This window comes from Eschscholzia californica, unplaced genomic scaffold (assembly GCF_041429995.1).
Source record: "Eschscholzia californica isolate CP2 unplaced genomic scaffold, dmEscCali1.0.p SCAF_3, whole genome shotgun sequence".
NCBI lineage: Eukaryota > Viridiplantae > Streptophyta > Magnoliopsida > Ranunculales > Papaveraceae > Eschscholzia > Eschscholzia californica.
The window spans coordinates 12825099-12842302 of NW_028238420.1; the positions used below are offsets into that span (position 1 = coordinate 12825099).

The window sequence follows — 17204 nt, forward strand, 5'->3', positions numbered from 1 at the left end:
GTTGTTAAATCTGAGTTGTCTTTGCTAGCTTGCTTTATTCCTTTATTTAATGAATCTTCTCTATTCTCTGGTCTACCTTGTATGTTTGGGCCTTACTGTGGTTTCAAACCTTGAATTTTGCGAGTATATTTAATCAAACTGTCAAGACACGCCACTCGCCTACTAGGGTAACTACTGTGTCAACTACCTGAAAGACTGCTTAAATAGGACGTAAAACTCAGTGAGTTTGAATCAATTTTGTGCCAAGAGGAACCCTCAAAGGGCAAGCTCTTGCAGATTTTATCTCAGAATGTGCATTCAATATGACAAACCTTGCCCAGAGGGTCTGGAAATTATACATGAACGATGCTTCCAAGGAAGGCTTGAAAGGAGCAGGAGCCATGTGGATCTCCCCAGAAAAAAAATCATACGTTTCATACTTTGTACTCTTAGCCATTCTTTCCAGATATGATCATCTCATCACAAATAACAAAATCACAAGAATATATTCTATAGGAGGTCTTAAGAGAACACAAGGAGGCCTTAGGTTGAACGCTGACCTAAATGGAATCAACCCGACTGTTTGTACCCATAAAATTCATATTGAAGTTGATGCAAGACCTTCATGTAAGGATCACCCACTGCAGTAAGGGGTGCAGAAATTTGTTTTTTTTTTTAAATGCATAACTATTTCGTCGGCAAAATCTATAAAATTTACGCCACTCTTTTTTACGACGGTACTTTAAAATCTATTATCCTCGGCGACAGCCAAATAAGGAAAATTATATGGCTATTACCAACGGTGTAAGGGTTTGCAAAACACGTCGGCAATAGCTCTTCCAACGCTTTATTATCATCAGGAACTTCGTCGCGAATAGTTTTTCATACGCCAATTTAGCCGACGTTTTTCTCACCGTCGAGAGTTACCTTTGCCAACGGTTTTTTTAAACTACCAACGCTTTTATGTTGTCAACAATAACTTCAATTTTTGTAGTGAGAACCCTCACATGAAGGAAGTTGTGAAGAGAAATATCCTCGACTTAGAAGGTCATCTATCCCATCTCTCCTAAAAGATGGGTAATTCCAACCCAAGATGTCCCCAAAAGGTCTGAAATTACTGTAGTCGAAAAAATAAGTCAATGAACTTATCCATACTAGAAAGGAAGGACCATTTCCCCTTCCAGTTTATCGACCAGATTCTTGAGAGGTTTTCTGGCATTCTTATTACTACTTACTGGATGGATATTCAGGTACAATCAAATCGAGATTGATGAGAGAGATAAAAACTATTATTACATGTACTTTTGGAACATTTATATATCATCTATGCCATTTGGGTAATGGGATGGCCCTGTAACATTTCAAATTTAGACTTATGTTGAGTATATCTGCTGATATGGTGGGCCCATACCTAGAAGTACTTATGGATGATTTTTTTTTTTTTATCTTTTGTTATTCTTCCAAGTGTGCTTGTGTAATTTAAAATATGTGTTGAATCGTCACATCCAAAAGGCTCTTATATTGAATAGGGATAAATGTCATTCCATTGTCTCAAAAGGAATTATGTTATTGGAGTTACTGAAGTGAAAAGCCCCTTCCTCTAACACGAAATGATGATGCCCCAAAGGGGTATTTCGTGGATCCCTAGAAAATCGATCTTGTTTCCCTTCGCTGAATGTCCTTTCTCCCCGTAACGCTGATTTGAGATAAGGGTTGCCTTCAAAGGAACTCTAGTGCTCAAGTCAAACAAGTATTGCAGGTTAAAGAAGTACTTCTTTGAAAGAATATAGTCGTCCAATGTAAGGCAGATCTGGTATGCTTATATAGGTGTGGTTTAGCAGTGGTGAAGCACCGACTGAAATGACGCTGTGTGGATACACTGGCTTGGTGATAGCGACGCGGTTTGGCCGTTAGAAGAATAATCGTTGACCATGTGTGTATATTGAGACATGATCAGATCTTCTGAAATCAAGGTACGTGTATTAAAAAATGATCTTCAGACATCTCTGCTTTGATTCTCCGTTAGACCAGGGATGAGGCGCACAGTTGCTCTGACCGAGAAGCAAAGAATGGATGAATTGCTCATCAGTTCACTTGCTTCTAGGCTAGTGCAGCCGGGGGATGGGCCAGGATTTTAACTTATGCGGGCCTAACCTTTAACTTCACAATAGCTTAAAATTTTAACGAAGAATCACTATATTTCTCTCTCCAATTCCTATTTTCTCTCCAATTTTTAACCAATTCCTCTGTACTGTACATTTTTTTTATTTACTAGACACTTTTGTACTGGAAATTATCTTGTGTACCGGAAATTGTTTTATGTACTAGCCATTTAGTTATGTATTGGACATGTTTCTCATTTTTTGACAAGAAAGATTGGGAACGAATTTGGGCCCATTTTTTGGACTATTGGCTCATGTTTTGTATTTAAAGGTAATTTATAGTGATCACAATACATTCTTAACTATGCATCTCACCTTTATGTGAATTTTTTGACTAAAAAAAATTAAATAATTCACAAAAACTAACATAAAGTTATAACTAAAGAGTGAAAAACATAAAGGAAGGTGGAGAAAGACGAACAAAAATAGAGAAAGATGAAGTGTAGAGAAGAGAGATGAAGCACAAAGGAGATAAAAGAAAATAAAATGTATAAGAATAACAAAAAAAATTAATTCAATAAATGGGGGGCTAGAAGGAAGTCTAGACAAAATTGAGTGTCAAAACATCAGTCATTACGAATTAAGAGTAAAATCAAGAATTCATTATAAGTTGGGGGCCAAACAAGAATCATCCATTATCAAAAGCAGATAAAAATATCATAATCACTCATTTAAGTGAACTCAAACCTCTAACCTGATGAGTTTTAGGCTCAAGCTTCCACCAACCTGGCTGAATCCTTTAATTGTTAGGTTCTTGGTGCGGAACTCCTGAGACCTAACCCATGTTATAGCCTGGGTTATTCTTCACACGGTTCCTCCCATGAGCGCAGAGTTTAAAGTGCCTATGAGGCTCGTACGGGTCGTACCAACTTCCCAATAACCTTTTTGGTTAGAGTTAGTCTCAGGTTAGTTTAAGAAAATTTGAAATATCTTTTAATATATGAATCATATCTACTTCTTTAAGTGAGAATATTTCTATTAAGGACAAAATATGATGGGAAACAATTTTTCTAGACTTTCCACTTATTAAGATATAGATAAGTCATTAAGTATGGGTGAGTTTTACACATAAACATATTGTTTATGTCATAGTTTATAGGGTGCTTCTAAAGGAACCGGGCCAAAAGACTGTTAGCATCCATCTCTGTTAGCACCAGACCAAACCGCTCCTTTCTCTATTAGCACCGTCCAACTACGTAGTCACCGGTCATGTGGAGTTAACCATAACTCGTGGGAGGTACTCACCCCAACTGTACTGATACCCTCAATGAACGGGTTAAGGATGGAAAGTACGCCGGTAAAGGTGATATCAGCCATCGTCACTGGGCTCCACAAGTTCAAGAAATACAAACATGTCGTTCGGGTCTCTCTCTCTTTCTCTCTCCCTCTCTCTCTCTAGAATGAATCAATGCCTACTCATTGTAAAGTAGACGACTTTAAGTTTCATAAATTGGTCCCTTTGATTATAACTGTAGCTAAAATCAACTCTCATACTGATGAAACCATGCATGAGCCTTACTTCACATCTTTACTGAGTTTCAGCTATATACACATTCTAAGATCTACCAAATCTGCAGATTTTTTTCCTTTTAGATATTTTTAATCTGTTGGTGTTTGGCGTTAAGGTTCAAATGGTTGGGAAAGTCAATATAAATTTTGCTTGGGATTGTGGTTAATTAACGAGAAGTGGGTTTGGATTGGTTAAGTGGTAAAATTGAGAGTTCTGTGTTGGAATAGACCTTTTTTTAATGGTGAGACTGTCTGATGTATAATTCAGTTTGAAGGGTATAATTAATTGGGATTCCTTTTGTTTTGGAAGAAGAAGATGGAAGAAGCAAACGAAGGTGAACGTCACCCACATTAAAAACCGGTGCTTATAGAGAACTCGGATCAATGACCTCTGACCCGAGTCAATAAAAATTTTGGATGCTAATAGCCTTTTGGCCCGGTGCCTTTAGAGGCACCCTAGTTTATATATGCTTTTAGTGTATCAATCTCAGATATAACAAGTAAACTTTGGCCTAATGTATGTACAAAATAAAAAAGATAACATAAGATAACCGAAGACAAAGGTGTGAGAAACTCATTTGAAATGTAATGAAAGTTAAATTATACGACATAGTATGAAATTTCCCGTAACCATTAAGTCAAATATGGAGTTGTATAGACCTTGTGTTGCGTGGTGCTACTTTTTTAAGTCTCTAGCTTTGTACTTGGCCTTAAAGGCAAGGTTTAATGCAAATACATTTTCTGCCTATAATAAATCCCCTACAACTACCATAAGCAAAACCTTCGAATTGACAAACTTCTCTACAATTTCTTTGGTACAAGCACCATCCCTTGAATGTTTCACTTCTCGACTCACAATCTCTTTGTAGCTCTACCGCCATCACATCTGCATATAATTTAAAAAATTATAAGATAGTAAATAAACAGAGAAATGTCCATTAAAAATCGAAGAGTCTAACTCGGTTATGAATTAACTGCTAAAAGTATTTAGCTAATTTAACAAAGACTTCATTTTAAGTAGACGACCATACCTGTGGTGGTAAAGAAAAGCAAGGCAAGGACCAAAACAAAAGTAACTTGAAATATACGATTCTTAAACTCCATTTAAGAAAACAATGTGTGAAAAGAGAAAACTAAGACAAATTTGATATTTCAAGGAATAAGTAAAAAATGAAATGAACATGTACCTATATATAGATTATTCAAAGCTAAGACTATTGTGGTAGGATATAGTATCTAGGAAAATAAATTGAATTTGGCAACAAGATAAATATTTATTTTATAATAATAGAGATTTTTATTTCTAATTTTGAAATGCTACTAATTCATTATATTAACGATTTAACATATATTTTTGGATTATATCAATCATTTCATTCAATAAATTTTCCTAAGATGTTGTCATCTATTAGTTTCTTTATTAAAATTTAATAAAATTACATTTGACTATAATCTTAAAAGTATTTATACATGTAAATAGCAGAGGTAAATATGTTAAACTCTCTCAACTGGAATAACCAATTTCTCTTGGGTGCTTCTAAAGGCACCATGCTAAAAGGCTGTTAGCATCCGGAAATTTTATTGACTTGGGTCAATGGCCATTGACCCAAGTTCTCTATAAGCACCTGGTTTTAATGTGGGTGACGTTCACCTTCATTTGTTTCTTCTGTCTCTCTTTCTCTCTCTAGTTTCTGCCTTTTGGTAATTTGAAGATTTCATAAATTAGGGTTTTTAGGTTCAAATAACTGAATTCAACGGAAAACTCGAAAAGAAGTTCATATCATCTTATTTGATCTCTAGGGTAAAAAAAAATCAGCTTCCTCACGTCGCATAGCATCAGGTCATATAAGACTAGTTGTTCATGTACACTATTTTTTTTTTTGTTGAAGGGAGTTGTTCATCTATACTAGCTGCTGAATGTGAAATGGCCCCTATTTTTGTATTTTCCTGTAAAAAGATCCCAACTACCTTTGAATCCCACTCTCTCTCTCTCTCTCTTCCTCTATCTCTTTTTCTCTCCCTCTTTCTATATCACAAGACACCCACCACCACCACCTTCTTTCTCTCTCTAGAACGTTGTTAAATGCTCCAACATTTCTGAGAAAATCGATTAGTAGCAGTGATTAAAAACAAACACAGATTTGGCTTGATTATTCTGATTCATAGTTCATGTCATCTTATTTGATCTTTCATCATGTCTTTCTTGTTCACCTTCATCGTCTGGACTACATAGTTCTGGCAACATTGAGTTGTTCTAAAGAAGGTAATGGATATGGTTAGGGTTAACATATAAATGATTGGTGCCTACATAGTTTGTTGGTGGTAAAAGAGAAAAGAGTGGTTGGGCCTGGTGCTAACAGAGATGGATGCTAACAGCCTTTTGGCCTGGTGCCTTTAGAAGCAACCATTTCTCTTTGATTGAACAAACAATCACAAAGATTAACTTTGGTTTACACTAATAAATATCAACTTCCTTCAATGAGGATGTTTTAATGGTTGTAACAATAAAATAAATACTAATGATTGTAAATATATTAGAGTATAAGGATAGGGATGAATCGAGATCCGAAGATATCAAAATCAATCGTCCAAGATATTTGAAGATATTGGTTCTATTTATCACACCAAGTCACTCTATAAATAGAATTGACCTCAATGTATTTATTCATTGAGTTGCATTGAGTCTTCTAGGCTGTAACCAATCAATTCCACGATTGTGGAGATAATATAATGCAGCCATTAATGGCTTTCTTCGTGGATGTAGGTCGTGATCCTCCGACTGAACCACGTAAACTATTGTGCTTTATTTTATTTTCTATCTTCTATTCAACCAACTAACATGAACTTTCACATGGTATCAAGAGCAGGTTAATCAATCCTGATCAAACTTCCGTATATTCTAGATTTTCTTTTATCGATCAAATTATCTGGAGAAGGTTCATCAATTCGTTGTGATTCCATTTTCATTCAACCACTCGGACATTTTTTTTCCATTCTTGTGTTTTTTATTCATCTTCTGATGGATTTTCCAGAAGAAATTATACTCAAAGATGGAAGACAACACTTCACTAACATTCATTGTGGTCGGTAGGGTTGTTTTTTGAGACCTAATAATCCTTTATTTTCTCTCGGCACTTTGAAGTCAAACCCCTTATAACCATTCTTTTTCCAAAATCATCCTCTCCGTCGACAAACAAATCGGAAACATGGACGAACAAAATTTGCTTTCTCTACTTGTTTCATCAAGCTTCAGCCACCGACATTCATCTTGAATACCTTTCATCGTAGGATCAACTTTGCCTTTTCAATTATTCATCGTATTCCATCCCTCGCCTCCAGTGTTGTTAGGTGTATTCCATGGTTATGATAAACCTTTTTGGAATATCATTGGAACTCAAATACACCTTAGATATAGTCATGATCGTCAAGCATGTTAATCCATCATGTTTTTTTAGCTTTTGATCTTTCCAATGAATTGTTCCTAACCAAACTGAAGTCTTTTTTATCTTTCTTTATATTTGTGGATGATTTTCGAATATATTTTCTTCTTTCTCCACGGCGATCAGTATCATGGATCCATATTTCATTGTTCTTTCGATCAACTGTGAGAACTATCTCTTCGATAGTCCAAGTATTAGTCGAACGAGAGAAAGAGATATCAATTATAGTAAAGAAGAAGCAGTTATAGATTAGCATTTCTCTTGTGTATTGATACCAATGAGGGTTACAAGTATTTATAAGCTAATGAAATATAATTAGGTTAAATCTAGGATAAAGATTCCAAGTATTTGATGTTACTCTAAATACAAGATGGAGTCTTCTGGAAGGTGGAACCGGTTCCTCTCTTGGCCGACCGGGTCAGTCGGTTCGGTATATGGATCGGATGGCCAACTGTGATTAGTGGCGTAGGTGAGGCGATGGCCGTCAAACCATTGAGGAAAGTTACCCTTTATTCGTATTTAGGGTTTCCCTTAGAGTCAATCTCGTATCTAAGCTAATAGAAAGTTACTATAGTTAAGGATACTTCGTTGATATCCTGCCGAGGTGATAGACCTTTGGAGAGACACTTTCTCTTTGGAGACTCTTAGAATCAAAACTTGCTTAAACGATTAAGATCTGTAACCGGCTGAGATCTTTTAGGGAAATTCCGGGATTGAGTTGGTAAGCTGTTGGCACTTTCCTGCTTCCTGGTTTAGGGCGTGAGAGAGAGGCGTAGCTTACGTAGCCTCCCCTCATTTCTTTAGAGATTTCAGGGCTGACCTGTTCGTGTCGGGGGCGAACCAGAGCTGATGCCGATTAGCTTATCCTGGCCGACCTCCCTGTTAGGGGTGTAAGTAGAAGAGCGTCGAGGGATGAGCTATTCTGTGGTTGACCCGTTAGACTTCAGGTTAGTTCTTGACTTCTAGACGTTAGTCACCGTCTGGACAATGTATGCATCATTAGATAATAGTGTGTGGTTTGCATGTGATAGTTTGTATCTCTTGGTTTGTTTGTTATAAAAATCAAATTGTAAAAAGTTAAAGATAAAATAAAAATAAAGGTGGAGGATGGAGGAAATAAAGTGTGAAAAATGTGTATTGTGAAATAAAGAAGTAAGAAACAAAAATTTGAAGTACTCACCCTGTTCCCAAATGTATGAAGGTGTCAACCCTATTAGAAATTCCATACTTCCATGTCATCATTTGTATCCGTTAACACGTGAGAGACACTATTAGATGGTATATCAAGTGATATATAAGGGTGAGTGAGTTCCCCAATCCCAATTAGTGGTTATTTTTCTTGAAGAGATTGGTCGTTCTAAATTTAGTCTTTAAAATACTTTGCTTGTGTAAAGTTTAATATATATCAACGCCTGTACTCACACATAAGACCGAACCCACGTTTGAGTGACTTTACTTTAGAACGTATGACCCTAAGGTCGAAATCAAAGCGAAATGTATTAAGACCGGAAACAAGGTTGTGTTCCTCATAACGAAGAGGAATGTTCATTTTGATTGGTCACTCTCACTTTAGGATTAGATTACTAGTGAAGAAATCTTTTGCATTTTTAAAGTGTTGTTAAATTTGAGTTGTCTTTGCTAGCTTGCTTTATTCCTTTATTTAATGAATCTTCTCTATTCTCTGGTCTGCCTTGTATGTTTGGGCCTTACTGTGTTTTCAAACCTTGAATTTTGCGAGTATATTTAATCAAACCGTCAAGACACGCCACTCGTCTACTAGGGTAACTACTATGTCAACTACCTGAAAGACTGCTTAAATAGGACGTAAAACTCAGTGAGTTTGAATCAATTTTGTGCCAAGAGGAACCCTCAAAGGGCAAGCTCTTGCAGATTTTATCTCAGAATGTGCATTCAATATGACAAACCTTGCCCAGAGGGTCTAGAATTATACATGAACGATGCTTCCAAGGAAGGCTTGAAAGGAGCAGGAGCCATGTTGATCTCCCCAGAAAAAAAAATCATACGTTTCATACTTTGTACTCTTAGCCATTCTTTCCAGTTATGATCATCTCATCACAAATAACAAAATCACATGAATATATTCTATTGGAGGTCTTAAGAGAACACAAAGAGGCCTTAGGTTGAACGCTGACCTAAATGGAATCAACCCGACTGTTTGTACCCACAAAATTCATATTGAAGTTGATGCAAAACCTTCATGTAAGGATCACCCATTGCAGTAAGAAGTGCAGAAATTTGTTTTTTTTTTTAAATGCATAACTATTTCGTCGGCAAAATCTATAAAATTTACGCCACTCTTTATTAAGATGGTACTTTAAAATCTATTATCCTCGGCGACAGCCAAATAAGGAAAATTATTTGGCTATTGCCAACGGTGTAAGGATTCCAAAACACGTCGGCAATAGCTCTTCCAACGCTTTATTATCATCAGGACCTTCGTCGCGAATAGTTTTTCATACGCCAATTTAGCCGACGTTTTTCTCCCCGTCGAGAGTTACCTTTGCCGACGGTTTTTTAAACTATCAACGCTTTTATGTTGTCACCAATAACTTCAATTTTTGTAGTGAGAACCCTCACATGAAGTACTTATGGATGAGCTATTTTGTTTCCTTAAGCCGGGTTGACCCATAAGACTTCACGTCAGTTCTTGACTTCCAGATGTCAGTCAACGTCTGGACAATTTATCCATCGTTAGATAATAGTGTGTGGTTTGCATGTGATTGTTTGTATCTCTTGGTTTGTTTGTTATAAAAATCAAATTGTAAAAAGTTACAAATAAAATAAAAATAAATGTGGAGGATGGAGGAAATAAAGTGTGAAAAATGTGTGTTGTTAAATAAAGAAGTAAGAAACAAAAATTTGAAGTGCCCACCCTTTTCCCAAATGTATGAAGGTGTCAACCCTATTAGAAATTCCATACTTCCATGTCATCATTTGTATCCGTTAACACTTGGGAGACAATATTACATGGTATATCAAGTGATATATAAGGGTGAGTGAGTTCCCCAATCCCAATTAGTGGTTAGTTTTCTTGAATAGATTGGTCGTTCTAAATTTAGTCTTTAAAATACTTTGCTTGTGTAAAGTTTAATATATATCATAGCTCGTACTCACACATAAGAGCAAACCCACATTTGAGTGACTTTATTTTGGAATGTATGACCCTAAGGTCGAAATCAAAGCGAAATGTATTAAGACCGAAGACAAGGTTGTGTTCCTCATAACGAAGAGGGGTGTTCATTTTGATTGGTCACTCTCACTTTAGAATTAGATTCCTAGTGAAGAAATATTTAGCATTTGTAAAGTGTTGTTAAATTTGAGTTGTCTTTGCTAGCTTGCTTTATTCCTTTATTTGATGAATCTTCTCTATTCTCTGATCTACCTTGTATGTTTGGGCCTTACTGTGTTTTAAAACCTTGAAGTTTGCGAGTATATTTAATCAAACCGTCAAGACACACCACTCGTCTACTAGGGTAACTACTGTGTCAACTACCTGAAAGACTGCTCAAATAGGCAATAAAACTCAGTGAGTTTGAATCAATTTTGTTCCAAGAGGAACCTTCAAAAGGCAAGCTCTTGTAGATTTTATCTCAGAATGTGTATTCAATATGACAAACCTTGCCTAGACGGTCTGGAAATTATACATGAACGATGCTTCTAAGGAAGGCTTGAAAGGAGCAGGAGCCATGTTGATCTCCCCAGAAAAAAGTCATACGTATCATACTTTGTCCTCTTAGCCATCCTTTCCAATTATGATCATCTCATCACAAATAACAAAATCACAAGAATGTATTCTATTGGAGGTCTTAAGAGAACACCAAGAGGCCTTAGGTTGGACGCTGACCTAAATGGAATCAACCCGACTATTTGTACCCATAAAATTCATATTGAAGTTGATGCAAGTCCTTCATGTAAGGATCACCCACTGCAGTAAGGGGTGCAGAAATTTGATTTTTTTTAATGCATAACTGTTTCGTCGGAAAAATCTGTAGAATTTACGCCACTCTTTATTACGACGGGACTTTAAAATCTATTATCCTCGGCGACAGCCAAATAAGGAAAATTATTTGGCTATTGCCAACGGTATAAGGGTTTCCAAATAACGTCGGCAATAACTCTTCTAACGCTTTATTATCGTCGCGAACTTCGTTGCGAACTTCGTCGCGAACTTCGTCGCAAATAGCTTTTCATACGCCAATTTAGCCAACGTTTTTCTCACCGTCGAGAGTTACCTTTGCCGACGAATTTTTTTAACTACCAACGCTTTTATGTTGTCAGTAATAACTTCAAAGATGGGTAATTCCAACCCAAGAAGTCCCCCAAAGGTTTGAAATTACTATAGTCAAAAAAACAAGTCAATGAACTTATCCATACTAGAAAGGTCACGGGATGAGGGTGTGCATTAACTATCGAAAGTTGAACTCGATGACGAGGAAGGACCATTTCCCCTTCCAGTTTCTCGACCAGATTCTTGAGAGGTTTTTTGGCATTCTTATTACTGCTTACTGGATGGTGATTCAGGTACAAGCAAATCGACATTGATGAGAGAGATAAAAACTATTATTACATGTACTTTTGGAACATTTATATATCATCTATGCCATTTGGGTAATGGGATGGCCCAGCAACATTTCAAATTTAGACTTATGTTGAGTATATCTGCTGATATGGTGGGCCCCTACCTAGAAGTACTTATGGATGATTTTTTTTATATTTTGTTATTCTTCCAAGTGTGCTTGTGTAATTTAAAAGGGGGATTGGGCTGGACGTCCAAAACGAGGCCCAAAATGGGTTGGACGTCCACGGTTGCCCATAAATAAACGAGAGGTCCAATGTGTCAGGCAGGGACTTAAAGTGACGGAAACAGCCTCCGAGTTCATCGAATTTACGACCCGTGCCATTGAAAATGAACCGGGATTTTGCGTGATTTCTGACGGATGGAGGGACGGAAGTGACTGTTTGCAGGAAACGTCACTTCCACATTAACTTCTTCCCACGCCGAGTCCATCCCACGCCTATTCCCAGGTCATTTTGCTAGTTCTCAAGAAATTCCAACCTCCAAAATTCTTCATCCTTCATCTTCCTTCTGCATCTTCCTCCTTCAATTTTTACTTCTGAAGAACAGTTCTGAAGAAAAAGCCAAAATCCTTCAACTTTTACTTAAGAACAACTATTGCTATTAAGTTGAAGAAGGGATTCAAGTTTTTTTTTTAAGAAAAAATCTACAAGATTTGAAGAAGGGATTCAAGTTTGTTTGAAGAAAAAATCTACAAGTTTATGAAGGGATTCAAGTAGGTTTTACTTCTATCTCATCCCCCTAAACTTGTTTGATAAAAGTTTGTTTGATAAAAGTTTTTTGAAACCCTAAAATTTGTGAAAACCTAAAATTTCTGACGCAGATATGGTGATTGATCTTTCATTTTTGACGCAAGTTTTTAGAAAACCTAAAAGTTTATAGAATTAATCTCTTATTGTTTGTTTGATAGAAGTTTTTAGAAACCCTAAAATTTGTGAATGATCTTTCATTTTTTGACGCAGATGTGGTGAAAAGTAACAATACAACGAAGAAATCAAAGGGTGTGACTATCAAAGAACCAACTTCCACCAGAGCTATATCAGAAAAGGAAAGACCTATAGTAGAAATTTTGGCTAGAAGAACTAGTCCAAGAAAGAAGAAGGTATGTAACTGAAAAAAAAATAATTTGTTTTGTTCCTGGTAAATAAATAAATTTCTGATAAATATTTTTATTCTTGAAAATATTTTGTTTTACTGTGATTTGGATTTGTCTACTGTTAATGGGAATAATATTTTGCACAGTAAATTGTTTTATTCCTGGTAAATAATTTTGTTTACTGTAAAATGTTTTGTTCCTTAAAAATATTTTATTGTACTGAAATTATTTTGTTCCAAGTGATAGGGATTTGTCTAGTAGTAATGGGAAATAATGTTGTGTACAGTAAATTGTTTTGTTCCTGGTAAATAATTTTGTATACTGTCAAATGTTTTTTTCATGGTAAATATAAATTTTTCCTGAATTTTTTTGTTCCTGGTAAAGATGACCATGCATTTGAAGTATTTGTTGTAATGTGTGACACAACTAAATTCCTGGTTGGTAAATTTTTTACAGGTCGAAACTACTTAGACCATTGAAGTAAAAGACAATGCAAAAGGCAAGAGAAAAGCTGCACCAGAAAGAGAATAAAGCAGCAAAAAAAAGAAAGGAAAGAAATCAAAAACTGAAGTTGGAAGCTCAACAGTTGAAAGGAAAAATAGACCACCCAACCTTGCAGCACTGTTGCTGAAGTCTTACAAGTATGCCCTTCGAAATACATGGAGACAATTGAAGACCACTTATCCAAAGATGTCGACTAGACAGAAAGAGTTGTTAGCCGCTACTCCATTCAAAAATTTGGTGATGGCTTTTGTTGAAGACAAAATAGATTGGGATAACATAAACAAACCCAACAAGGCTATCTTTGAAATTCTCTGCCTTTATTCTAGTTCGACAGAAAGGTTTACATTGGCGGGGAAAAAAATGCAAGTGAAACCTGAAGATGTGGCCCTAATTCTAGGTATGCGATTGTCAAGAGAGGTGAGAGAAATCTTCCCTAAAAATAGATCACTAAAGCAGCCAGAAATAGATTTCTGTATGAAGTACTTCGGTGAGATCCCTGGATCGGTATCATGCATACAAATATCCAATGCCCTGAGAATTGTTGCTGTCAACGGAGAGGTAGATGACATGGATGTGATCAGGGCATCAGGCTGATCATCATGTCTATTTCTGCAAATGTTTCATTAGCTCCGCTATTAGGTTACGCGGTTCCAGTTCGTATTCTATTCAACTTGCAATCAATGGAATCAATTCAAACATTGTGTTGGCCAACAGCAGTGCACTCATACCTAATCGATCGAATCAATAAGTACCCCAACGACCCACTGAAAGCTTCAGGGTGCCTTGTATTACTTCCTGTGAGTATGTTTTTTATCATTTAAATTCAAACTTAACTTCATGTGTCTCATACTCTATGTTTTTTATAGCTGTGGTTTTGCGAGCATACTCTATGTTTTGATCGAGAAGAGAGGTTTAGGAATGAGGTGCCTAGGATCGTGAGGTGGTCTTTGACGAATATAGATGATACATTTGACCAGAAGCTTGCAAATCTTACTTCATAACAGGTATACATTTGATCAATGTTAATGGGAAATTGTTTTGTTCTGGTAAATAAAAAATGAACCTTTAAATTGTTTTGTTCTTGGTAAATACAAATATTTCCTAGTAAATGTTTAGTTCCTGGTAAATAAATTCGTTTATTGTACATTAAATCAGGTTAGTGAATCATTTGTGTACCCACCAAATGATCAAGAAACAGAGTTGCTGTCAGCCCCAAAGAACACAGAAGTGGTAGATGAATTGCTTCTCAAGATTGAACAGCTACAAAAAGAAAATGCTGAACTTAAAGAAAAACTGTTGGAAGCGTGCGAGGATAGGGATGATTCTTACAAAGCATATTCAACACTCCTTCAAAGCTTTTTAGTTCCTGTGGAAGAACAGGTTAGAGGAAAAGATGGCATGATCAAGGTTGCGGATAATATGGAGGAGCTACACGCACAGAGTCGTAAGGGAAAGAGTAAGATGGAAGATCCAAAAGATGGGGAGAAAGAGAAAGAAGAGAAACAGAAGAAAGAGGAGAAAGGGAAGACAGAGGAGAAAGAGAAAGACGAAAAAGATGAGGGGGAAAAGGGTGTAGAAAAAGATGATGATAAGGGAGAAGAAGATGATGAAGGAGAAGAAAGTGAGGATGAGGGTAGAGAAAAAGATGATGAGGAAGATGATGAGAAAGATGATGATGAGGAACAAGATGATGACAGTGACGAAGATGAAAAGGAGAAAGATGGAAGCGAGGATGGAAGTGGCAAAGAGGAGAAGGATGAAAGGGAGGAAAAGAAAAATGATCATAGTAATAAGTATCAACTTAAAGACAGTGACGAAGATGATAGCGATGGCAATGAAGATGGTAATGAAATAGTTTCTATTTCATTTTATATTCTCAGGAAATATTATTCTTTTTCAGTTTTATTTTTTATTCTGAGAAAGTATAATAAGTATGCTAAATGATGAAGGCGATGAGGGAGAGGAAGAAAAGAAAGGCAAGCTGAATGATGAAGGCGATGCTGAGATGGATGATGAGGATGAGGTTCGAATCAAATTGTCAAGTGAGGAGCCAGGGTGGGTGGATGATACTATTGAAAAAGAGATGCCTTACAAGAGAGGTAATGTTGGCAAATTATGTGGTGAAATAATTAAAGATTCCGAGTTTGTTAAAACATTATTTTTCTGAATATACATTATTTGACAGAGAGTATGAAGGATGATACCTATGATTTCCCAAGTTTTGATCTTAACTTTGGGACGCAAATTATTGTATGGACTCCACCACCACAACCGGACATGGAGAAGAAGGGAGATGAGGTTTGTAAAACAGCTGAAGAGAATTTCTCCGATATTGCAGAAATGGGGAGAGCATCGGTGGAACAAGTATCCAAAAACTTGGATCATATAGGAACAAGTAGAAAAATTAAATCACCGCACGTCAGCCCCCCAAAACGAGTAATTTCGAAGACACAGAAAGGGTCAATGACTAAACCAACATCTCTTATCAAAAGGGTAAAGGATAATCCCAGAACACGAAAATAAACATCCAAAGCAGCAGCTGCCATTAAATTCCCTGTGATTGATATAGAGTCGATAACAATGAAGAAACAAGTGAAAGAACCAATAAGTAACTGGAAAAAGGGAGGGTTATGGCCCTACGTCCAAGAGAAAGAAAAATCACTACTGCTAGAATTCATGACATACGGGTGGACAAGGTAAATAGCTCAGTAACTGGTAAATAATTAAAAGTCTGGTAAACAAAAAAATGTATGGTAAACAATTTGTGTAGTAAATGTATATCTTTCTGGAAAATAATTGTGTGGCTGGATTGAATTCTATGTACAGCCTCGAAGTGTGGAACAAGGACAAAGAACATTGCCTGAAAGCGAAAGATTTGGATGAACTTATGATGAATCGGGGATGTGACTCGCAAATCATAGACTGGTTTGAGGACCACCTGGCACAGGACGCCAGAGACGTGAACAAAGAAGTTATTTTCCTATCTTCATTGCTTTTTGTAAGTTTCCTTGTCAAACATATAATAAATTTTTAAATGGTGTTGAGTATATAGTAGTCTAAAATATATAACGATTTGCAGACCTTGATCAAACAAGAGCGAAGTCAGGCAAGTATTGAGGCCAATTTAAATCAGCGGCTGGAAGCACAATACATCAAAGATCATACTACAACGTTGTGTGCGCCACTGAATACTCCGTACACAGATGACTCATTCGAGGGTCATCACTGAACTCTGCTTGTCTATGAATTCGAAGAGAATGAATGGAAGCACTACAACTCTTTGCAGCGTGACACTAACCTGGCTAACCAATGCAACAATAATGCAAAGAAATTTGCAACGCAGCTGGCAGAAACATTGATAAAGATGAAGTGCACACGCAAACGAAGTGGGCCTTACGCTAAAGAAAGGATGACGAAAAAGATATCCTATGTAAAGGAGGTTGATTGCCCTCAGCAAGGGGATAGGTGAGTCTAATTTTCCATAAAAGATATCCTTACTTTAGTAGTTATTAAGTTTCTTTAAACTCACTTTTTATTTTTGAATCAAACAGTCCAGACTGTAGCCTCTTCGTAATGCTCCAGTTGGAGGATATCTTCAACTTAAGCAACCAGTCCAATTTGCCGGGGTGCTGCTCGTAGCTGGAAACTTATGCAGACAAAGCAAGAAGAAAGAGGGTAGAAGTAACATTCAAAATTTTGGATGAATCAAAGGAGGTATGGAGAAAGATGATAAATGAAGGGTCATAAATATTTGTTATTGTGAAACTTATGGTTGTGTTTTTTAACTTTTACTAAGTACTGGAAAAACTTGGAAATTTTTGTTATTGTCAAATTTTTTAAGTTTTAGTAAGTACTTGGAAAAACTTATGGTTGTGTTTATGTGAAACTTTTGTTAGTCAAAAATATGTTTGCACTAG

At 36.4% G+C, this 17204-nt stretch overlaps 1 long non-coding RNA gene across 1 annotated transcript; it reads left to right on the top strand.

The window, feature by feature from the left end:
• Positions 1-15807: 15807 nt before the first annotated feature.
• Positions 15808-16747, top strand: LOC147548496 (uncharacterized). The gene is made up of 3 exons (XR_015238399.1): positions 15808-15983; positions 16114-16285; positions 16367-16747. It is a non-coding gene; the product is annotated as an uncharacterized LOC147548496 (long non-coding RNA).
• The last annotated feature ends 457 nt before the right edge of the window (positions 16748-17204 follow it).